At 47.1% G+C, this 25447-nt stretch overlaps 1 protein-coding gene across 6 annotated transcripts in view; it reads right to left on the minus strand.

The window, feature by feature from the left end:
• The window catches only part of CALN1 (calneuron 1), a 160908-nt gene that overhangs the window by 13641 nt on the left and 121820 nt on the right, over positions 1 to 25447 (minus strand). The gene's annotated exons all lie outside the window — the stretch shown is intronic.

The following is a 25447-nucleotide window of genomic DNA, read 5'->3' on the forward strand; positions in this document are numbered from 1 at the left end:
ACATCATGGTACTCAGAGGAAGCAGGTTTTTTTTCAGCCTCGTTTCAATACCTCAATATACCTCTGCAAATTTTGCTCTTTTGGTTTCATTTAGCACTAACAGTGTAAATGTGCAAATGGATGTTGCTAGAGCTCTTGCCAACTTAATGCCAGTAGAGCAATGGAGAAACATAGCCCTGTGCTAGGGATGGTGTCCCTGGTGGGAGACGTAGTGATCCAGTATCAGTCTTGCTCATCCCAACAGAGACAAAACCCCGAGCGACTCCCCGGGTAACTCTTACACCTCACCCTGTGCCACAACCTTGAATCTGCCCCTTTTTTCCTTCCAGCTCCCCGGTTGTGCTTGTGTGGAGAGCACAAGCAGAGAACGCTTCCCTCTTGGCTGACTTCTGCTGTAGATCCAGTGGGTAAAAGTTGTTCTTACACATACCAGATCTTAAAACCAGATGATTCCTGCAGAATACATAGAAATGAACACTTTGCAGCAGAGAAACTTGGCACATGTGTAAAGTTGGCTCTGTGAGCCATCGGTGCGGTCAATAAAGGATGGAAATGCTCTGAGACACCCTGAGTCTTGCCCTGTGCTGCAGATGATCACCCTGTGAACAGCACCCTGAACTCAGGCCTTACAGCCCAAAACACGAGCTTGCCTGTGGCAAACAGCGAGCACCAGGACTTGTACACCCTCTTCTAAACTATTTACCTTCGGGAAGCCTCAGAAAAACCAAACATCTTTGGCTTAGCACTGTAGTGGAGGAAAGGTGATGCAAACCGGTGCCTGCTTCTGCAATTGAGAATGTGGCAATAGCGTGTGGTCAGATCGCACGGCTGGCAGTTCGGAAATGGTCCAGCAGGAAATTCCCTCTCCTGCCCCCCCGAGCCGATAAGGATTGGACAAACCTTATCAATTCTGAGTCGCTCAGTGTGTTATCTAAGGTCGTCTTCCCTGCCAAGACGCAAAATCATTCATCCTCAAAGTAGTTAATTAAGAAAAATAAGTGCACTTTGGTTAAATGCAGACCCTGAAATATTTATGTGTATCTGTGTGTGTATTAGCAGATTAGCACATATATATATATATATATATATATTTATCCACCTATCCTTACAAGCGCTGATTTCTACAATTCTATTTATTTATTTCCTGCAACGATCAAACACCTGGTGCAGAAAATCTGTAGGTAGTTGAACAGCAGGGGCAAGAGGCAAAGTTCTTGTTTTTGCCCCAGATGGGTTCTCTGAAGAGCAAGTCTGGTGGGGTTGGTGGTTTTGCTGCTGTTCTCATTCCCCAGGGATTCAATATTCATGCCGCCCAGCTAAAAATAGTGAGCGCACAATTGTCACCAGTGGCTCCTTGTTGCATAGTTCAAAGCTGGACTGCAAATCCCCTCGGTATTTAGTCACAAATTTCCAGCCTGCTTTGTTGTGCATAAGAAAAATCTCACCACCCGTACTCTGCTTTCTTTCATGTTAAAAGAGCAAGTAAAATGGAGCAGCTGTGTACTTCGCAACCAACAGGATTATGGAAAGCGTTTCTCTTGGCAACTGCAGGTGTGGAAATGGGGGTTAATTCGTGTGGTTGCCTTGCAGCGGTGTGGGAAGGTGTTAGCGGAGGTTTGCTGAGCGCCTCGAGGCCGCCCAGGGTTTGCAGGCCTCCCGGTTGGCTCCACGCCGTGCTGGCCGCACACCAGTGCTGTGGAGGGAACAGCAATGGTTTCTGCCCTACCACCCGCTCCTGCATTCCTTCGGGGTCTTATTCCCGGGGAAACTTGAACCTGAAGTTGAGCCCCAGCATCTTCCCAAGTCCACCCATGTGCCAAACCCATAATTTCATCCTAGTGGTCATGTCAATGGCGGCGGCCTGTTTGCATGTGGTTACCCCAGCCCATCACATCAGGGTGTGATGTTCAAACCTGTGGTGGACTTTTCTTCCTGTTCTTGGCTCAGGGACAGTTCTCTGAGGCCAATACAAACTCTTTTTTCTGCAGTTTATGGGTTTGTTTTTACCCCCTTCAGGGAACAGTCCTTCCAGAAGCTGTCCAAAACCTGTTGTCACCCATCACCCAGGGGGTGGTCACCCCTGTGGTGCTTGCCAGAGCAGCATCTCTGAGACATGCTCTTCACTTGCGTCCTTTTTGAGGATGCCTGCAGAGATGATTGATTGGATGTTAGGAAAAAATCCTTCCTGGAAAGAGCTGTTGGCCATTGGAACAGGCTGCCCAGGGCAGTGGTGGAGTCACCATCCCTGGATGGGTTTAAAAGGTGTTTAGATTAGCTTCTTAGGGACATGCTTTAGTGGTGGAGTTAGGTTATTGTTGGACTCGATGATCCTAAGAGGCTCTTCCAACCAAAATTATTCTATGATTCTATGTGTCAGCCTCCTTAAGACTGACTTAAAATGCTGACAGACTTTACATGGGCAGATTAGCTGAGGGTGCAGGATGTCCAGTACGATGAATGCATTCTGTCCTCATGGAGAGTCAAAGAGAATTGACTCCTTCAGGATCTGCTTGACTATGTCCCAAGGTGACTGTGTTGGAAGAACAGCTCCGGGTCAGCCCCCTGCTTCTTCACGTCTGCTACAGGTGTGAAAATTCACCTCGGGACACACCATTGTCTATGTCGACATGTGCTGCTCCTTTCCTCTCACTCCTACAAGTCTTTGTGGCTCTCCCTCAATACCAGTATTGCCACTACCAAGCTCTTGCGGAGCCTATTGTTATGCTACCTGGCGCTTTGCTTCAAGCTACCTGGATTACCAAACAACCATGGTTATCACCTGATCTTAACAACATGGAAACAGTCATGACTTTTAGGTTTTTGGGTCTTCCTGTACCAATTGATTTGTCTAGTGAGAAAGAATTGTTCTTGACAAATACGCATCTGCTGCTGTGTCTCCAGCTCTTGATTTTAAGCTTCGTGCTAATATAGAGAGAAATAATTGGTTTTTTATTGTCATTTTGCATTTTAAGTAGAGGAACCATCTAAACTGGGATTAAAAATCACCCTTGTTGGCTCATGTACTGTTTGCCCTTCAGCAAGTATATGGTCATTGCTCCTGCTTTCCTCTCCTCTCCACTTGCATGCAGGAGGTATGTACTCCTCATTTAGATACATATCAGCACAGGAGTTTGTCCAGAATAGGCTCAGGCTTGGTGCAGCCAGACACAAGACTTCGCATTAGGCTTGGGCTCCCAGGTAATTTCTTCCATTATCATTTCTCTCCAATCTGGCAGTTTCCCTGATTCACTTTTCAATTACTCCGGCTTTTTATTGTTGCAGCGACAGTAACCAGGGAGCAACTCGTAACTTTTATTGGCTCTACTGAGAGGAAAACTGTGGCTGTTGCAAGCTGAAAACTTTCTATAGGATTTATAATTAGAAGAAATCAATGATGCTGCTTCTGAATGGGTGCTCTTGGAATAGACTGTAAGCAGTGATACAGAAACAAACTGTGCCCAGTGCTGAGGCCCAGTTTGTTTCTATGTCATGTAGTAAGTGACGTGAATGACAATCTGTATGTGTACAGGTATGTTGGCTTCTATGGAGAGCACCAGGAATTGTCCACTGCAGTTTCTGATGGACCTCAGGAACTGAGTTGGGGATGTTGACCCAAGAGATACCTTGGAAGGGAAGGTGGACCTGATGCCATCCAGTCTGTAGCTTCCTGACTCCTTGATTTAAATTTCCTGCTGTGGATGAAAGCAGAGTCCCTCCCAGTTCCTCCAGTCTCCCTACCTGCAATTTCCAAAGCTGGCAGCTGCCATGCTTGCAAAGCACTGGTTACACCACTGGCACCTTTAGATACTTCTGTGTCCCACCTGCCATGCTCTCCTTCTGATCTATGCAGGGAAATGACCCTGTGGGAAGAGCTTGCCTCCTTGAAGAGTTAAATGCTGAAATAGTACTTTTGATAATTTTGTTTAATATCAGCTCTGCTTTAAAAAAAAAAAAAGAGTGGGAGGCTCCTCTCTCGAATCCTAAGGTGGCCTTGGGGTGCAGATGGGGTGATCCCAGGCTGGGCCCCTGCAGCAGTATGAGTGGGGCTGTTCTGCTGACCCGCAAGAGCTGTTGAAGCCGCATGAACAAAAATGCTCCTCTCAACAGGAGGCAGGACTGGCTCCTCTGGAGTGATGGTTTTAGCCAGGATAGCACTTGCATACTTATTTTTCCTAAACCTGCTGGGCACAGGTTGCCCACAAGAGCCATCTAAAAAGGTCCTCTTGGGCTGTTGAGGACTCCAAGTGATCCTTGTGATGTGCTGTCCCACACTGAGGTGGGAGACCAACAGCAGCAGGAGAGCAGCCTCTTGCCTCATGGTTTTAAAATACCCTATCTGCAAACCCAAAAGCCTAATCAGAGAATCATAGAATCATTTTGGTTGGAAAAGACCCTCAAGATCACCAAGTCCAACCATAACCCACCCATAACCCACCCCTGGCACTGCCCTATGTCCCTGAGAACCTCATGTCCGTCTGTCCAGCCCTCCAGGGATGGTGACTCCAGCACTGCCCTGGGCAGCCTGTTCCAATGCCCCACAGCCCTTTGGGGAAGAAATTGTTCCTAAATCCAACCTCACCCTCCCCTGGCGCAACTTGAGGCCGTTTCCTCTGCTCCTGGCGCTTGTTCCTGGGGAGCAGAGCCCGACCCCCCTGGCTCCAAGCTCCTTTCAGGCAGTTCAGAGATCAGAAGGTCTCCCCTCAGCTCCTGTTCTCCAGCTGAACCCCCCAGGTCCCTCATACATTTCTTGTTTGTGGCAGCCCTTGATAATCTCAGAATAATAAGATAATGCCTTTGGTTTAGTCTCAGACCTACTGTGTGGAAGTCTTGAATGCCTGCAAGGCAAATGCAAACTGTCTGTGCCCATACCCACAGCCGACTGCCACAATGGGGGACATAGCCCCCAAAATACTGGGACTCTTTGCAGGTCAGCTGGGCTCTGTGCTGTGCTAACCACCGGCACGGCGGTTCTGGGCAGCTCTGTGAGCGCTCGCAACAGACTGTACAGCCGTTCTTCGAGCCAGACGGGCTTTCAGCTCATAAACTACTGATCTGGGACTTTTCTATAGGACCAACATTTCGTGTTGGCTGTATATTAAAGCACACAGCCCCAGTGCACTCCATGCAGAATCTAATGTATTCCTCTGTCTGCCCAGGGGCTGGATGAATGGCCATTTTGTACCAACTGTACCGCCCAGATAAGCTCAGCAACGGATATTTTATAACAAGAAGAAAACAGCGTATGCTGGAGAAGCCAGGGGCAGGGAGAACATGCAGAAAGAGAGCGAGATCCCGCAGGAGAAGCTGTTTGCAGATGGGATCTGCTGGGCTGTGAAGGCTGATGGATTCATACCGGTGCCTGAAAGGCAGCAAATGACCTTTTAATCCAGAGCACCAGGGCAGTTCCCCACTGTAAAAGCTCCTGGATGAGCTTTTATACATATTTATATATACATATATGAAAGTAATGTCTTACTATCTATATAAAATAAAGTGTAAAGTGTGTGTGTGTTCACAAATATATAAGGAACATATGAAATATTTTCTAAATATCCAGACACTCACCCCCTCCAAATCTCAAGGTTTCCTTTTATATATTTTCCTATCTAAGAAAACATGCCAGCAAAGGGAGAATATTTGGCAGCCTGAGACCTGGAGTGACTCTCATGTCCCACTTCCCAGGACAGAGGGACAAAGCCATTTCACAACCTGTAACATGCTACTGGTTTTAAAGCAGCCATGTTTTCATTCTGTGTTCCCTACAATTACAGCAAAGCTAATTTCTTCTACCCACACCCCCTTGCTGGCCCACACATCCACTGAAGGAGGCCTGGGACTCCTATAGCACTGGCAATGAAAGCACAGAAGATAGATTTTGCTCTGCTCTGTACACATAGAACCACAGAATCATAGAATGATAAAACTATTTTGGTTGGAAAAGACCGTCGAGATCATCGAGTCCAACCATAACCCACCCCTGGCACTGCCCCATGTCCTGAGAACCTCATCTCCGTCTGTCCAACCCTCCAGGGATGGTGACTCCAGCACTGCCCTGGGCAGCCTGTTCCAATGCCCCACAGCCCTTTGGGGAAGAAATTGTTCCTGAATGTCCCTGTCAAGGCTGGCTGACTGTGTGCTATGAGCTGAAGATAGAGGAGTCTCCTTTTCCCCATCACTGCTGCTTTTTGTCCTTCCACCACTTGCTCCGTGCTAGCGCACTTGCATTTGTAGCAGTTTATGGCATTCAAGTGTGTATTCACAGCAGCATTAACCCCCCGCACCTGGCCTATGAAGTCTGCGCTATGAAATGATGTGGCATTCATAATTAACCTGTCCCATGGGCACCCCCTGTGTGTCCCTCCAGCCACCCCACAGCCCATGTGGGACCGTTGAGCACTGCTGGGATACCTGCAGCTCTGTGATTAGAAACTGTTCCTTGTACAGGTCAAAAGAAACCTCTTTTACAGTTTGTCTGGGTGGAACAAGACCATGTCAAAGCGGGGTGGTCTCTGCAAAGGGAGTGTACTGTGAGGATGTGCCACCTTGAAACCCAGGGCAGGAAAGTCCTGTCTGACCCTCCACTGAGCGCAGGATAAGTGTGACCGATGTTGGGTGCTCCTTGGGGGCCAGAGAGCAGCACAAGGGGGTCAGGGTGGCCCAGGCTGGGGCTCAGTGTAGGAAACTTGTCTGACTATGTAGACATAGAAGAGAAAGAATAAACAAAAATGGAAGATAGAAAGGATGCTCTGATAGCACAAATGTGCACCAACTCATAGAACCCCAGGCTGGCTGGGTTGCAGGAGCTCTGTAGATGCCCAGCCCAGCCCTGCTCACGCAGGGTCACAGAGCAGATCACACAGGTGGGTCCAGGCGGTTGGAATGTCTCAGAGAAGGAGACTCCACACCCGCTCTGGGCAGCCTGGGCCAGGCTCTGGCACCTCCCAGCAAACAAGTTTCTGCTCATGTTCACATGGAGCCTCCTGTGTTTCAGTCTGTGCCTGTTGCCCCTCACCCTGGCATTGGGCACCACTGGACAGAGTCTGGTCCATCCTCTGACACCCACCCTGAGCTATTGATCCCATGGATCAGATCCCTCTCAGCTTCTCTTCTCCAGCTCAACAGCCCCAGCTCTCTCAGTGTCTCCTCATCACAAAGATGCTCCAGACCCCTCAGCATCACTGTGTTCCTCCGCTGGACTCTCTCCAGTAATTCCTTGTCCTTCTTGCACTGGGGAGCCCAGAACTGGACCCAGTACTCCAGATGTGGCCTCACCAGGGCAGAGCAGAGGGGGAGGAACAACCTCCCTGACCTGCTGCTCACACTCTTGCTCACACACTCCAGGAACTATGGGCCTCTTGGCCACCAACTCGTTGTTAACCTTCTGGAAATGGTTCGGAGGCAGCCCTGAGTCTGCCTTGTACCAGAGGCCAGAACATGTCCACCTCAAAGAGGCCACCAAGGGTCACTATGGGCAACAAGCCTGGCGAGCAGGAGCAAAGCTGGGGTGCCATCCCCGGTCCCACTGCCTGCCCCAGTCACATCATCCACATCTGCATCCCCACCTGAACTGATGTACAACCAGGGACTAGTTCAGGTTTGGACAGCTTGGCATTTTCCCTTGCAGAAAATAACATTTCATCTTTAAAAAAAATGCACGACTCAGCCCAATGCTAAATATAGTGAAAAAGAACACCTTTGGCTTGCACATTGGGATTGGGCATGAGTCCCTTACTCCATCCTGCTGCTTGCCGGCTGCACTGACAGCTCAGAACCATCTAGTGCTGTGACGTACACAGCCCTTTCCCTGGGCATTTACACCTGATCACTGGCATAAGGCAAACAAACAATACTGAAATGCATTTGCAAGGCAAAATCCCTGCAGAGGCTCATATCCAGCCTGAGCCCCCTGCTGCCCCTCCTGCCCTGGCCAGAAGCATCGCGCTGATTTGCTCTGATACTCAGGATGCTTCAAATAGCATTTTCTAAATACTGGTGCTGCTACTTCTCGTTTCTTAGAATCATAGAATAGAATCATAGAATTGTTTTGGCTGGAAAAGACTTTTAAGTCTGGCCATTAACTTACCACTGCCAAGTCCACCTCTAAACGATGTCCTTAAGAACCTCATCTACACGAAACATTTCATCTGCTAATCCCATGTTTGAAGACCATGTTCTTCAAAGCACAGCAGTCAGGAGAAAATACTTGGAAATACATAATATATAAAAAGATAACTTAGCAACTAGTAAATAATACAAGATTACTGTAGCAACTGAAGTATTCTGCTCTACTATTTCTACCCAGAATACTGAAGCCTAAAACGATTACCACATTTTAGCACTGGCACAGAACTGCAATACAAACTATACAACCAGGGAGAGAAAGCTGTTCTGCAAGAGTTAGAAAAGGTTTTATAAAATCTTTAGGCACAACTCTTTGCAATCTTTTAAAAGCCATCAGAATGTTACAAAGCAATAATGATGATTATACATTTATTACTTCCCCACCCCTATTGCTACATGTTCATTCAAAGAGTTAAGCAAAGCTCTTTTAATGTTGTTTTCCTGGCTCTTCCCTGCACACCCCATTATCTGATTGTAGCTGCTGTCACCGGCTCCGACATCCACACTGTCACCTGAGCCTCAGAGTTACTCAGCAAATAACATCTGACATCACTAACTGAGATAGTATTGGCTTTGTTTGCCATGTCCCCACCTGTACCCAGGGTGGGTTCAGAGCATCCCTTAAACCTTGTGGGATTCCTGGGACACGAGCTGGTGCACCCAGCGTGTTTTTAAATGAACCCGTAAAGCCACTGGTGTTTGTGTCTGGTGACGGAAAACACTGCTGACAGTCTGCAAAGAAATCATCCTGCATAGTCCTGGTTGTACGAGAACATCATTCCATCTGCTGGATCTCAGCACCTCGTGAGGGTTTTTTATTAGACACGGACTTAAATGCCCTGGGGTGACATTTTAAGCAGGGAGTGGGTCAGTGCTTTGCCTCTGCACTGATCTCCTTGCTTCACAGCCGGGATATAATGGTTATTAAACTGGGCTAAGAGAAATAGGCCCCTTGATAGGTAAATTGCAGTAACACCTCCACAGAAAACACAGCAGCAATATTAATCCTGGGCCCATTCAATTAACTTTAAATAGCTTAACTAAAACATGGAAAAGTGTTGTGGGTTTCTTTTTTCTTTTTAAATTAGAGAATGCTCTCAGGCTGAAGTACAAATTAACAAGCTTTAACAATTTCTTTTGCCTAGTTTTCCTAGTTTTAAAGCTCCCAGGCCTCGACAACAGGCTCCCGGTCTGACCCCAATCAAAGCGCACGCGTAAATAGGTCTGCAACATCTTGACCTTCAACGCGAGGCCTGTGGGAGCCTCTTGGAGGAGCAAACTCACAAGATTTAATTAGGGCTACAGCTGGGAGTTCCTATTTCAGGGCCAGTGACTTCAGCCTACCCCGCAGATATGGAGTTTCTAATGGATTAATCTCCCCAGTGTAAATCATCAATGGGATGAGGGGAAATTTGCTCTGGGCTCGTGATGCTTGTGTGTCCTGCTGCGGGCAGCAGATTTTGGGCAATCCTGTTCCTCATTCAATTAATGAAAGCGCAACAAGCGGGTTTTGTGGCAGGGCACTGTGTGGGGTGTGCCAAAACCCCATGTTTTGCAAGAATAATAGGGACCTGCATTCTTTGCTGCACGAGATGCTCTTCCATCAGGAGAAGGGCAGAGGTGTCTGCACCCTGGGGTAGACGTGCTGGGACCCTCGGGGACCGCGGGTCCTGTGTTGGGTATGACATATTTATGTCTTGATCCCAGCATGCACCCAGCAGGGATCTGAGGGGACTTTGATCTGCGTTAGGTGCTCCAGAGCTCAAGCTTATGCCATAGGAGGTGTCAACAGAGCACAGGCCATTGCTTTTCGACAATAACCATCAACCTGACACCCAGCAAACACAGAAGGATTATGGAGTGAGGGAAAGGCAATGTATAGCAAAAATAACCTGTCCTGGCTGTTTCACAAAACCGATTGGGCTAAACCCACCGCTCTTCCCCCCGTTTCTCGCGCACTGCCTGGAGGAGTGATCTTTGAGCCGCTTCTGAATTAGATCAGGTAGCAGAAACCCAAGTGAACTACATGAACCGGCCCTGCTGCCACATGTCTCCTGAAAGCCTTTAGCCAAAGGAAACCCATTGTTTTACTTAGTTAAAAATGTTTCAAGAATGCTGGGAGAAGTGGATTAGAAGGTGAGACATGTTCCTGAAAGGCACAAAGGACACTAATAATTACTAAAAGCTTTACCAGGGAGATTGAGAACTACTGTGCAAGACTTGAGGCATCCTTGACACAGCAGACGATGGCTAACAAAAAATAATACTAACAAAACAGCAAATAGACTGCTGTGTAGCACCAGGCAAAGCTGAGATAGATGGAGACCAGCTTGTCAGGCTGCTCCGTTTAGCCAAACGACATTTGTTTTTTAGGTTGTCCTCCTTGTTTCATAGCTCATGCTAATCGGCTGACAATGCTCTGTGCTGCAGTGGCCGCAGAATAAACGGTGCTTTATGGGTTGGATTTGCTCCAAAGTGATGATCACCAAATACAAAGAGACGACAACTGGAAAAAATGGTTGTGAAATGCAGCAGCAGCTGTGGGGGTTACACAGCCTGTGCACCCCCAGGCTCCATTGCAGCACATTTTACTGGTGGAGAGAGCAGAGGGTCATTTATTCAGGTTAATGTGGTTACACAGTACTAAAGAAAATCCAACTTGTAGGAAACATGAGTTCACACTCGCTCCTGCATGAGCTCTGCTGGCATAAAACTCATGAGTTCTGCTGTTCCCGATGTGCTCACATCGTTAGGGTTGCAGATAAAGGTTCCCCATCAGTGTACAGATCCCCGGGAGCCTTTCACAAGCTGTGCTTCAGCATTTGGTCTGGTTGGTCCCCCAGAGATACCCCTGAACCCAGCTGGGCTGCGATATGAAGCCAAAATGATGCTTCTGAGATAATGAACAGAACAGAAAGCAAAGGAGCATCACCTTTATTTGATCCTCTAGTGTTCGCATTTTTGGGCAGCAGCACAGAAAGGGCGCAGCAGAACATCATAGAATCACAGAATCATTTTGGTTGGAAGAGACCCTTAAGATCATTCAGTCCAACCATAACCCACCCTGGCACTGCCCCATGTCCTGAGAACCTCATGTCCGTCTGTCCAGCCCTCCAGGGATGGTGACTCCAGCACTGCCCTGGGCAGCCTGTTCCAATGCCCCACAGCCCTTTGGGGAAGAAATTGTTCCCCACATCCAACCTCACCCTCCCCTGGCGCAACTTGAGGCCGTTTCCTCTGCTCCTGGCGCTTGTTCCTGGGGAGCAGAGCCCGACCCCCCTGGCTCCAAGCTCCTTTCAGGCAGTTCAGAGATCAGAAGGTCTCCCCTCAGCTCCTGTTCTCCAACTGAACCCGCAGCTCCCTCAGCCGCTCCCATCACACTTGTGCCCTATTAGGCAAGCTGGGCAGATTTTAACCCCACCTAACTCCTGCGTGCGGGTTGAGGAGACACAGGGTGTTTCCTTGCAGACATCCCTCAGCTCTCAGAACTGTCCTTGATGTGTTTGCAGCTCTGGAGAGGATTCAGGACACAACTAGAGATGGGGGCAGAGGACACTTGTGCACTTTGGTTGCATCTGGAGAAGCCAGGTCATGCAATAGTGTCCTGGGGACAGCACCCTGTCCCTGCTGCCTTTGGCAATATTTATTCAAGGATCAAATGCCCAGCGTCAGTGACAAACACGAGAAGACATCCTACACTAACAAAACTGATACAGTTCTCTGCTGGGTTGAAATGGGATTATTTACGCCAGGTTGACTATAGTCACATCCTGTGCAGAGCTTCCCTAAAGATAAATGAACAGCTTGCACAGTCATAGGAGAGAAAAGAAAAAAATATCATAGTCCAACACCAAACCACAGCAGCACACAAGAAAACAGCTCAGAAATGGGCAACTTCGTCCTAAACAGGTCACAGAAAAAATGGAAGAGACCGTTATTGAAGAGAATATATAGTGAAATATAGGACTCTGTTTGGGGACATAACGGTATTTTAGTACTTTTTAGTACCGCTCATCCCTTGGTGTGTCATTAAACCAGAGCAGGGAGGATTTTCTCATCCTGCCGTGTGTTCTCTGCTCAATTTGGGCCAAAATGAAAATGCGTGCGAAGGCTATGGGATCTGAGAAAGAAAAAAAATAGAAGCCAAATGCAATCAGTAAAAACATCTGATTCTGGTAATTATGGTACAATCCTTGGGGTTTCATTTTGACCTCTATTATTTCACACTGGGTTTGTTACTATATTTTAGTAACTGAAAGTTGTCGTGACCTCAGGACTGGGACTTTCTCATTTGGAAGGCATTTAATATTAAGAAAGCAATTTTCTTTCACAGTGAGAAATTCACAGAAGGCACGAGAAATCCATCCGTGCGGGCAGAAGTTATGATTTGTCAAACCGGCACTTTCAATTTAAAATGCCCGTAGTCACCGACATTATTAATAGGGCCCAGGAAGTGACGGACGGGTTGCCCGTGTCTCAAGATGGAACTGGTTGCACCAGTCTGTCCCAGTAAGCTGGGCGTCCCCAGCAGCTGCCCAGTCAAGGCACACAAAAAACCTGTTTCTTCGTATTTTCACAACCTTGCAGAAGCTGTAGTTCCTCTGAAGTCTATCACATCTGCTCTCCAAAGCCCATGGCTCCCATTATCACACATTAGCCAAGAGCATCAGTGACAATGAAGCTCCCCACTTGGCTGGTGCCTGTCATGGATCTTTCCTGACTAATCTAAAGCCCTGAAGACAGCTGGTGAATACCGAATTCAGCTGGAGACGGAAATACATAACAAAAACCCCTCCACTTGTGTACTTCAGTTTAATAATTCAAGGGCAGATCATATGAGAAATTGGTGTTTGTGCACCGAGGCTCAGAATATATGAAGAAAGGACACAAGTGATTTTAATACTTTCTGATTTGTTTCTTTCTGTCACATTGCGCTAGGATGTGGATCTGTCTTTTATTTTATTTGCATTTTGAAATGATTTTTATATAACATTTTGCTCTCTATGTAATGACCGTTGTTTGAAAACAAGATTAATTCAACTGAAAACCGCCAGGTAGAAAGTTCAATTAAAGCCCAGAGTAACTGCTAAGTTACTCTGTTGCTAGGAGTACATGATTTTTTCCTTGCATTGGTAAAAACAAGGTGATCAATTGTGAAGTCCCCTCCAGCAATTCGCGTGGCATTTGCTAGCTCCTGCCAGCTATCAGTACACCCGAGCACAGAGGGAAGAAAATACAAATCAGCTGTCACAGCGAAAAAATAAAATTCAGGAAAGTCATTTTAATGCATGACTCAGAGTCTGCGACAAGGAGGGGGCACAGAGCACCCGCACCTCGAAACTGGGAGCAATGAGCATCTTTGCTGGTACCTGCTGCCAGGCTGCAGAAAAGCTCGGAAGAGCACGGGGACCAGCAGCAGGTGCAGAGCTCAGCTCTGGGCTCTGGTGACAGGAAACACAGCACAGGAGGGTGCACATCGGTGTGAGGTGAAATGGAGTCAGAGCAGCACATCGGGTGATAAACTCAGGTTTGGGACATGAAAGGATGATGTGTTTTGGTGATGGCTCTACAAGCTCTGCATCTGCAACTGCCTGAAAGGAGGCTGGATGTGGGAACAACTTCTTCCCCAAAGGGCTGTGGGGCATTGGAACAGGCTGCCCAGGGCAGTGCTGGAGTCACCATCCCTGGAGGGCTGGACAGACGGACATGAGGTTCTCAGGACATGGGGCAGTGCCAGGGGTGGGTTATGGTTGGACTCGATGATCTTGAGGGTCTTTTCCAACCAAAATGATTCTGTGATTCTATGATCAGACATGCTATTTGTTTGGAGCCCACTGGGAATCACAGAATCATTTCAGTTGGAAGAGACCTTCAGGATCATAGAGTCCAACCATAACCTACATGTAGCACTAAACCATGTCCCTAAGAACCTTGTCTAAATGCGTTTTAAACCCCTCCAGGGCTGGCGACTCCAGCACTGCCCTGGGCAGCCTGTTCCAATGCCCCACAGCCTTTTGGGGAAGAAATTGTTCCCCACATCCAACCTCACCCTCCCCTGGCGCAACTTGAGGCCGTTTCCTCTCGTCCTGTCACCTGCACCTCTTCATCTCATAAGCTACACAATAGGTCCCTGAGACAGGTCTTTACTTGGGTGGTACACCGTAATAATTCCTCGAAGCAGAGGATATATGGAATGTACTGGTTCAGCATATATTCCTTCATCAGCTTGTCTGAACGGCTTAATTGTTAGATTGCTCTATGCCATATCACAAAACATAAATGCCTTTGGATGCTTCAGGGTATCTTTTATGGAAAATGAGTCTCTCAGCAGACATTGAAGCAAAAGGGAGTTGAACAAGAGGGTTGGAGGACTAATACAGACTTCCTGCACAACCTGGGCTTGCTCCAGTCTCTGTGAAGCCCCTGAGGTACATGCTTTGTACAAGCACCTCACAAATGAGCCTCAGCGATGTCTCCTCTTTACCCGCTGTGGGTGCTGAATAGGGATTCAAGGACTGTCACTAATGACCCAGGAGGTTCAGCCAAACCGCAGCCCTGAGCTCCCCATCTCACAACGTGCAGTCACGTCACAGGAGAGAGGTCTGACCTACGTCTGTGAGATTGGGCTGCTAATTGTACTTAAGTGATGCATGAATTAGAGAAATATTTAGCTCAGTGACGCTTAAGGACTCTTCTCACACTAAAATAAACTCTCACGTGATAGCTCAGCTCCCTGATGCTGTAAACGGCACTTTGCTGGTTGCGGCTGCTGGGGCCGTGCTTGATGCACCCCACGCCTCAGCAAGGCCAGGGACAGGCCCTGGGTGACAAACCATGGTCATGTTTCCAAACAAAGCTCAACATGAGCTTTTCAGCCAGCAGATTCCAAGCCCTATGCCCAAAAGTCCTTATCAGCAGCTGGAAAGTCATGGCCATGATGGGCTACAATTCCAATGCTTCCCCAGGTGTGGAAGAACAAGGCTGGTCAAGGAGATAGTGCAGCTTTGCTGTTGCATTTAAGTTCATCTTAAGCCTTGTTTGTTCAGCCTGGAGAACAGGAGCTGAGGGGAGACCTTCTGATCTCTGAACTGCCTGAAAGGAGCTTGGAGCCAGGGGGGTCGGGCTCTGCTCCCCAGGAACAAGCGCCAGGAGCAGAGGAAACGGCCTCAAGTTGCGCCAGGGGAGGGTGAGGTTGGATGTGGGGAACAATTTCTTCCCCAAAGGGCTGTGGGGCATTGGAACAGGCTGCCCAGGGCAGTGCTGGAGTCACCATCCCTGGAGGGTTGGACAGACGGACATGAGGTTCTCAGGACATGGGGCAGTGCCAGGGGTGGGTTATGGTTGAACTCAATAATCATAAGGGTCTCTTCCAATGCAAATGATTCTATGATTCTATTTTCACAAGTAGCCCAGGAATATGGCACAGGTCTGGATGCAGCCCTGGTATGCCTGTGGGGTAAAACAAAATGACATGCAGCTCTAGGTCTGACATTTCGTGCTAAACCCTTTTTCCTCCACGCACTGGAACAAGGCAGTTTTCTTGAGCGCTCACTCTCCCCTCGAGCCACAACGTGACGCCGACTGTTATCAGCAGTGAGAAATGCATGGCAATCAAAATGCAGCTGATAATTTTTATGATAACAGTGCAAAGAAAACACAATCGTGTTCGACCACGCTGGCAGTTACGCAGACATATTTGGATAATTTGTTTTGGTTCAAAGCTATCTCTGACAGGATTAGGTGATTCACTAAAAACGAAATGTTTCTTACCTTGCAAAGATGACATCAATTTTTATTATCTATACCATAAACCACCTAAAAGATGACAATCCACAGAAAGGACCCATGAAAAAACAGAGCTGTAAAAGCAGCAACGCTGTGAACCACACCAAAGGGCTGTGGGTCACCATCCTGCCCCAACATCCCTTTTTCTGTAAGAACAACACGTCTCACCCACGAATGGATCATCCTCACACCATAAGGATTTTTCTCTTGAGGAAATCCCTGTGCCTTTGAACAAGACCCATGAGAAGATGCACAAAATTGCTGTGCACAAAAAAAACCCAAACCGGAACCCATTGCCTGAATATCCCTGATTACCACGTTACCTTACACCAGAAAGCACCTGGAAAATCCTTGAACAGATACAACTAACACTGAAAAGAGATGCCATCTTAAAAAAAACCCAAACCAAACAGTTCCTTGGGCTTTTTGTTATGCAGATTTCAAGTGCTAGAACTCAGCAAAGTCTTCAACTGATGTGAAGTTCCCATGGACTGATACATCTCACCCAGAGGCCAACAAGGAATGACAGGAAAACATGGAAAATTCACCCACCTCCCTACCCAAAACTGCTGATTTCCCAGGGTCAGAGCCCCTGCCTGCTCCCCATCCCCAGCGTACTTAATTGCTGAGAGAAATAGGAATTCAATAGGAGTTAAAACTCATAACTCTCCTGGATATGGAAAATAAGCTTTATGACAGACGAAAATTTTCCCCACTTGCTGCTTTCTCCTGACACCACACCCTTCCCTGGCAATAACTGCCCATTTCTCTCCGTCCCATCACCTGTAGCCTCGCTGAAGCCTCCTCTGCTCTGCAGGTGCCAAAATTATGAAATATATTAATACAATCAAGCTGTTTCCAGCCTTGGAATCATCAGCTTCTGTTTTGGCTGTGAAGAACGACATGGATCTTCAACAGCTTGATCGGGGTGGGGGGGCTTCTAATAGAAAATGTCACTGATTTATGAAAACTCTGTCTCCTTTCTAAACCCTGGTTTCATTAAAACTTCATTAATTGGAAGCCTAACAGTGAGAGGGAAAGATGCAGCTGGTCTTTGCTTCGAACTTAGACCTGGCAGCTGATTCATGAGCTGCAAACACACTCCCTGGGCAGGGAGAACAAAAAATGGCATCTACTGATTTGACTGATCTCATCCCTGGAAAAAAGGGGCTGTTGTGAGGGTCACCAGCAACACCAGAAGCTTTGGGCTGGCTTTTTTTGGGCCTAGAAGGGACCTTGGTTTCATTAGTCCTTGAATCCAGTTGCTTTGCAAATGTCACTTAATGTTTATTGTTTGCCCAAGAGACTTGGCTCGACAGCAGCATTATCATCCCAGCCCGGCTGCGACAGAAGTGCCTTCTTTTGCCACAGAAAAAGATAACAGACTTTTGCAAAAGAAAAGGATAATAGAATAGAGAGACTGAAATCAATATTGTAAGTCTCAGCGACAGGAGGAACCAGGCTGTGGCTTGTAAAGCAAGGATGTGCTTTTGCCTTTCATTCAGTCCTGACTCGTGAACGTTTTACAGCTCTACTCGCACAGGATGAACTGGCTGATCAAGCCCACAAGCCAGATGGGGTTGCTGATGTCTCCTGGGATATTCTGGATCGTAACACGTGTGCTACAAATGTGCATCTTTCCGCATGAGAGAAGCGGTTGAACTTGTCCTGGGATTTACCTTGAACTTTGCTCATTTGTTTAGCTAATGCAAATCGTGGGGCATTATGTGCCTTGGCCCTTTAACCTTTTGAGGTTATTTGGTCAACCCCAATGAAAGCCTCACAGCTCTGAGAGATGAGACACCCTCTCTGCTTGACTGCAGAAGTGCCTTTTGGAAAAGGCCACGCAGGTCCCACTCCTTTCCTTGGCCGGGGTCAAGCTCTGCCAGAAAGTCCTTGTCCCCCTTTTTCCTTGGGACAGCCCATTAGCAGAAGCCGGGAAAAATTATGTCCAGTGGAGACCTTTGACTCTAGAAAGGGGTTTTTGGTTGGGGAGGGAGCTGTTGCCTTGCAGACGAGCTCCCTTCACAGATGGGATGAAATGTGAATTTTATGGCGAAGGGTTGAGTACCAGCCACCTCTGGGAGCATGGAGATGTCCATCTGTCCCATCATGCCAAACAAAATGTTTTTATATTATCTGGAGCTTGTGTAGCCACAGTGAGCTCAGACTGTGAGTCAATTTTGGGAGCCGTCCTGTGTCCTAGCAGTGTGCTCAGGTTTCAGTGTCACTCTGGGCACAACAGCAAGAGCACGAAAGGATTTAACTGAACCCCAGTCCATGGAAGGAGAGATGAAAAAAGCAAAGATGGTTTTCACTTATTAATGCCCCATGCAACATGGAAGATGCAGCTACCCAAGTGCTTCCCTTCAGACAATTGCTGAGTTAAGTTTAGACAAACACATTTCCAGGTTAAAAGCTGCCTGTTGGGTGAGGACCTTCCTCTCCAGGCACAGTGTTTGCACTCAGTTAACTTCAGCCCTTTAAAAGTCAAAATAATCAAGTGAAAGACACTCCCACAAATGCAGTGACATTGCTCTGAATGCATCATCTATTGCCAAAATAAGCTGTATCGAGTCAGGCCTTTTACACCACCTGATCTGCTCTGTGGCTTGCATCAATCTAACTACGATGAGCCAGAGTTCGATCGATACCAGAAATATTTGCTGGCAGCTCCCCCAGGCGCCTGTTCCTTCAGCACATTCGGGCCACAGTGACCCTCATAGATTGATGGAGTTTTTACCTGCAGGTTTCCTCTGCCAAGAACCGGCTCGGTTTTCAACATGTAGCACCAATGCCAAGTAACGCCACACAGGCAACGTTCAGCAAAGCACTTTCACATTGATTAAACTTTAGGAGCAAACATTCATCTCACCACTATCAGTGGACCAAAAGGAAATTTTGGGGCTTTTTTTGCTGGATTGTCCCCTGCCTGATAAGCCAGGCTTATCAGGTCTGGATGGCCTGGATGGTCTGGATGGCCGAGCACATTTGAAGAACCAACATCGTGACATTCTTCTTTGGCACCAAACATGCAGACCTGCCAGCCCTGAGCTAACAAGGAGCTAAAGAAGAGACGGGGCTACTCATTGCACAGTAGTGCCCCAATGACATATCAGGCTCGAAAGCCACAACCCACATTTTATTTTCCTTCACTGAGACAACACCAAGATCAGGCAGCTCATTCAGGAGGGTTTCACACGTGCTCTTGCAAGCCCTCACCTGGGTGGCTCCCAGCAGGTTCTTTTAAGCTTTCAAACTCATTGAGGCTGACAATTTTAGGTCTTTTTTTCTGACTGATCCCTGACTCCCTCCTTCCTTCTCCTGTCACCACTTTGCAAGAGTAACTTGGAGCAATCATGTTGTTAATTTTGAAGGAGACTACACTGCTTTCTGCAGGGGAAGCGAGAGAGAAACTTGAACCCAAAGAATCTTGCTGCAGCATGAACCAGAGAGAAAACATCTGGGGGAACAGCTGGGCAGAGCTCCAGTGCTCGGAGCTGAGTGGATCCATGAGCTGCTTTGGACCCCCATGTTCTGTGTAAACCACTACGAGCCCACATTTGGAAGCAGCATTTATGATTTAAGTACAGGATAACCTGCTGGCCGGCTGCTGTGAATTAATCTCACTACAAATCAATGCCAGACATGTCCCTGTCATTGTTGCTGTTTATTTGCGCTGCAGTAGCCCCCAGAGATGGCAATCGGAACCAGCAGCACGCAGGAGAAATGGCTCCCCCGGCACAGCTCCTTAGGGACCTTACAGAGCTACTGGAGGGAAAAATGTCCTTACATGCTGATGGTTAATGACAAGATGCAGGGACAAGGACACTAATGACCCAAGCGGGTCAAGACAGCAATGCGTGTAGAGGTTGTATATATAGTCATCAACAAGCATGGGCACCATCAGCTCTGCCAGTGAGGTTAAAGCTTTCTGCACGCTTTAATGTAGATGTTTTTATGAGTTTAAATCTTCCCCACTCCCTGGGGGCTCCTTTGTAGAGGTCAATCCCTGCTCACAACACCCAAGTGCATTGCAGAACTTTTTATCAGAACAGAAAAATTCCCTCCTTCCAAAATCCCGGTGTTTTCATGATGGGAATGAGATTCCCTGAAGAGCTACTGGAGGGAATGAATCGGTCCCACGGGGCTGGAGATTGTCCATGCAGAGCTTTCCATCAGCAGTAATGCAGGTCATGGCCACCCAGTGTTACCCACAGCAGGTGTCCACAGGGGACAACTCGTGGTCATGCCAGTGCAGCATTCACAGCAGAACCTCTTTGTGTCGCATTTCAAGTCCTTTTGCCTGCCCTTCTCATGGAAAGATGCTTCAAGAAGCCGGATTTCCCCGCAGGAACGCTGTGATCCCTTGTCCAGCTGTTCCAGCTGATTGACTCCTGTCCGCCCCTCATCTCTGACACTTTCCTCAGAGCGCTTCATCCAGCTGATATTGCTTTGAAATACCTCAGGAGAGGGAAATCCATATCTGGCTACATTTTTGACTAGCTCATTTTCTGCCCTTTTCTGTCCCGTTTGGCACGGCCACAGCAGGGAGCAGGCCAAGCCGTGGCTTTGCTGCCCTTGGGGTGTCCCCACACTACGTGCTTGGTGATTCTGCAGTAATTTTTTGAGCTAACTCATTATTTGCTGCCCTGAATCATTTGTTTTGCAGTACTTTTGATTTCACAAAAAATGAATAAAGCAAAACAAAAAGAAACGAACAACCGCACCGATTGCTGCTGCTCTTTGGTACCTTGGTCCCCTATAGCTGTGCAAACCACCATCGGTGGCTGTTTCCTATCTACTAATCTTGCTGTCACTGGTGTAGCCAAGCTGAAATATTTGCTCTAAACCTGAGTATGTCAAGCGCACCTGGATTTTATCAGATAGGTGAGATGAGAAGACTCGGTCATATCTGTCTGTAGCGTAGGCATCGAAATGGCTCAGTTTTATTCTGATGTACATTTTTTCCAGTAAAAGGAAAGGTGCCCAAATTCTGCATGTTGCTAACGCCACTCAGGTTTTATGAACAAGCTCCTCATGCAGTAGATTAAGGCCAAAATGAACAAAATGCCAGTCCTGCCTGGACTGAAGACTGGGATTCTGTGATAGATACACTTGTTGGTTGATAAACTCTTTTTGTAAATGCTTTTCTGCAAAGGGGAACAGCAGCAGAGAAGCTGGGACCCTTCTCCCCATGGACACAGGCTGCAGGGAAAACGGAGTTAATTTGTATTTGAAACAAAATAACTGCACTTTGCCTTCCTGAACTACATAGCTGCTTCCAAAGACCACACAGACTTAGCTAATGGAGATAATTTCAACAATAAGGTTACGTTTTGGGCTGCCAATTTGTCAACTGATTTTGTGGTTGAGTGAATAAAATGTACATATAAGTAGCATAAGTTCATAACAGACTCTGCCACCTTCCATTTTAAACATTTTCTTCCCCCTGCACATTCTATCTGGAGAAGTTTGATGTTGTTGCTGATTCTCCCAGGGAAAAGCTGGGAAGGGTTGCAGGGAAGCGGGTTCAGCTGAACCTCTGAGTTTAACGTTGCCAAGTCACTGAGCTCAGAGACAAGCTGAGCCCAACGGCAACTGCACGGCCTATTGCTCTGCATGTGTGTATATATATATATGTACATCATAACTGAATATAATTTAAAGGAAAGCATTGTAAAACATAATTTTAAGTAGTCTGCAGTATTCATGCATAATTCTCAAATTATGTTGGGAAGAGAAAATTATTAGAGTTGACAAGTCAACATAATACACAATAAGAAGGAATAAAGCCCTATTTCTAAAGTATACATGATGTCAATTAATAAACAAGGGTATAAACAAGATGCTCATGATCTAGGAGAGCAAAGAGGAATCTGCTTCTCTCAGAGCCTTGAAACAGCCAAAGCAATGTACCCTGGAAAAGGCAGGAGAGCATCCCCAGGACGAGGTGTTACTGTGAGCTGGTCTTTCTCAGCACTAACGAAGACTTCTGAAAATTAGCAGGGGCACGGGGAGTCCTGAGGACTTTATAGAAACACAGGAACTGGCTCCTGTCAGGCTATGTAAATTTGACATGCCTGCATCAAAATGTTATCGCTCCTGAGATCAGCCCTGCAAGCAGCTTAGATAAATCTTTTCTTGGGCTAATTGCTTTTTAATAGTTTGTTGTGTGAGTGCTAGCTAATTATAAGTCAGGCGGCTTTGTGAAAACATGTCTGAAATAATCCTACAGGTGATAAATGGTTTTTAGGAATAAAGGAGTTTTTAGCAGAGTGCGGTTTTCTGAGTCTCCTGGTGATGTAAAATCTCACATCAAGCAGCACCACAGAGGCAGACCATTATGTTGCCATTAGACATAAAGAAATAATTCATCATGCGTTAGTTATTCAGGTAGCTTTGGCCTTTCTGTCGGTGGCTGTGTTCTGATTTAAAAGTAATCCAACTGTTTATGCTGTTGGCTGATTTCATTTGTTTCCTAATTCTTGCGAGTTACTCGCAAACTCCATCATTTGGGCCCATTACGGGAGTTGGTGGAAGTGTCTGTGATTCCAGACTGGAGTATTCCCACAGTGATGGAGAACAAGAGGATGCAAAATGAGGCAGTAAGGGGTGAAACAGATGTGTAAAGCTGCAACAGTCCCTTCCCATGCTCAGCAAAACGGGGACATACAAGCAGCAAACCCAGATTAATGAAAGTTTTCTCTCAGACCCTCCATACAGCCCATTGCTCTGTCCAGTCATGCCAAAATAATGCTGTCTGCAAATTTTCTTTGCTTCCTTTTGCCTTAGATGTACCAAATCACAGCCCACCAGGAGCTCTGCAGAAACCAAAGCCCCAGGACCCAGGAGGACCCACAGACGACCCCAGGCAGCCCTTGGTGGCCCAATGACACTGGTGCTCTCAGACCTGGCTCCAACCTGTACACCCCTTCATCACCCCCTCTCTCCCCAAGCCTTGGCATTTACTGCAGATGCCTTCAACACAAACTGCTTTCTCCCTGGATGCAACATCAGTCAAAGAGGTGACATCTGGCACATGCTTTCAATAGAACTTTAAGCAGCTCCCACTTTTATGTTTTTTAAATCATATTTCTGCTGCTAAGCTGCTGGTGACTCAGATCATAGCAAGGCCATTGAAAGCTTTTCATATGAAGCAGGTAAAGGTCTTTCTTGTTGCATTCTACACAGGTACCTGCTTACGTGGTGTTACATATATCACAGCTTCACTCCTCAAGAGCTGCAGGAAGAAGCGGCATTTTCTCATGGGCACACGACTGGTTTGTAACTCATCTCCCATTCCCTTTTATGAGTTGCCAGAGAGGGAAGGAAGGAGTCTTGACAAGACAAATTTCGACCTTGTTGAGTTTAATTAGAAGTGTTTCAGGCTCTTCAAATGGATCCACCTGCTGTAAGAAAGCAACCAATATTGAGGAAGCTTCTGCCAAGTTACAACTGGTTGTCAATGGGTTGAGCAGAGCTGCAAAACCTCCTCTGCGCTGGGGAGCCAGTGCCACGTTTCAGCTGAAGGGTTCTCATTGTGCCTGCTCACCCCTGGCTCCAATCAATAAATATGGAGAGAAGCATGAAGGAGCTACCTAGACTAGATGGAAAGATTCCTTACTTGGAAAAGAAAGAGCTTTCCAAGGAAGCCCCAGGAAGGGGAGCAAGAAGAAGATACGAGGTCATTGTGGTCATCTCCAAATGAGGCTGGTGCCTGTCATCTCATTAGTCCTCTCACAGCTTGGTAGCTTTAGTTTAAGCAAACGCAGTCCTCAATGCAGACCTCAAAAAGAAAAAAAACCTGGATTTTGGATTTGAGTACTCCAGGGTCACCTACAGACCTGGGCAGTGAATTGTAGCCCCTGCTCTATAAGCAACATCTCTTGGCACAAGCTTTCCATGTTATCTCCACTGCCAGCAGCAGGAACCATCACCAATCCGCTCAGCTGTAAGAGCGGCTGTTGGCTGTGAAACGTGTGATTTGCAGTCGGCAGCTGAAATTCAGCTTTGCAGCCTTTTCTTTTCCTCACCGGGCAGAGCCACACATTGCTGTAGAAAACGGCACAGGAGGAATCAGAACTGTGACTGTGTTGCCAGAGGTACGAGATTCCAGTGCTGGTGGTGACCCCAGGTGGAAACCAACGGCTGGTTAGCAAAGCTCCCGAGCACCACGGGATTGCCACCCACCGGGAAATACCAACACAACGTAGCAGACAATCCACCAGGTTAATGCAGAGTCATCTCCAGGGGCTGGCTCGGTACATGGGTACAGTCCACGTGCAGCAGTGCCGGGGCCGGTGCAGTGGTTCCTTAGGGGACCGTCACCAGCAGCAATCACCACCAGGCAGTGAATCCCTCCCTCCCACCTCGAATGACATCCCATTTCTTCATTTCACTTCAGCCTTGGCAGAGATTTGTTTCAGATCAATGATCTGTGGCAATTAGCCAGGAAGATTCAGACATCACAAAACTACAGGACGAAAGGAAAGGCATAAGGAAGCCTCGGGCATCACTAGTCTTATTTGGAATTTATGGAATAAAAGTAACAAGTGACTGCTTACACTGGAGTCTTCTGTTGACTCTGAGAGGATTAATTAGGTTTTTTCTCCATATTTAGATGCTAACAGGGCAATTCATTGCTCCATTGCCATTCCAGGTCAATGGTGGGTTTAGAGGTCTACAAGAAGTAAATTCCTTATGAAATACTGAATCCTGAAATAGGAAATAACGATTATTGAAAGATGAAATAGACGAAGTGTTGGCTCTCTGAGAATTTAAGTGCTCACTTTCTCCACTGACGGTGGTGGGAACTGCGGAGCCTGGACTGCTGAAATTCAGACTAACGGTTGTCCTGGTTTTGTTAAAAAACAAGTTTCTCTTTTAGTGAATTTCCCTGTCAGCTAAAGCTTCACATTAGCTGCATTTTCCTGGAGAACCAGATATATGTTTTGGTAAACATAGCAATGGAATGTGAAGTTATTGATAAGGACAGATGGACATCTTGTGAGAGGGGCAACGAGAAACCGGTGACCAAGAAACTGACCAACAGTGTTTAACATCCCATTCACGTGAATACTTCATGTAGAAGTGGGAGATCACGAGGATCTCATCCCTTTTTTCCCTTTTTCCTTATGGCCGACATTAGGAGAGGACCTTGCTAGTTGTCCCTGCGAACTGAGGCCAGTGACAGACTGAATCCAGCTCCGGTCGGCCGCAGAGTCCAGTCCAGGACTTCGGGTGCCGGCTCTGCAGTTGCTGGGACTTTCAAGATTGGTTTTGCATATTTTGTATTATTTTCTCTATTCTTATTAGTAGCATTAGTAAAACATTTTTAATGTTTCCAACTCTCTTCTCTCTGTCCTTCTTTCCCTCCTGATCGCCTGTGCTGAGTGGGAAGGGGGAGAGGGAGGGGCAAAAGGGGGAAGTGTGGGGGAGAGGAGGTTAACAATACATCTGCCACGGTTTTATTGTCACCCCGCAATCTAAACCCTCGATAACGGTATATCACAGCTGTTAGTTGCTTATCTCATAGCAC

This window comes from Columba livia, chromosome 20 (assembly GCF_036013475.1).
Source record: "Columba livia isolate bColLiv1 breed racing homer chromosome 20, bColLiv1.pat.W.v2, whole genome shotgun sequence".
In the NCBI taxonomy this organism is placed as follows: domain Eukaryota; kingdom Metazoa; phylum Chordata; class Aves; order Columbiformes; family Columbidae; genus Columba; species Columba livia.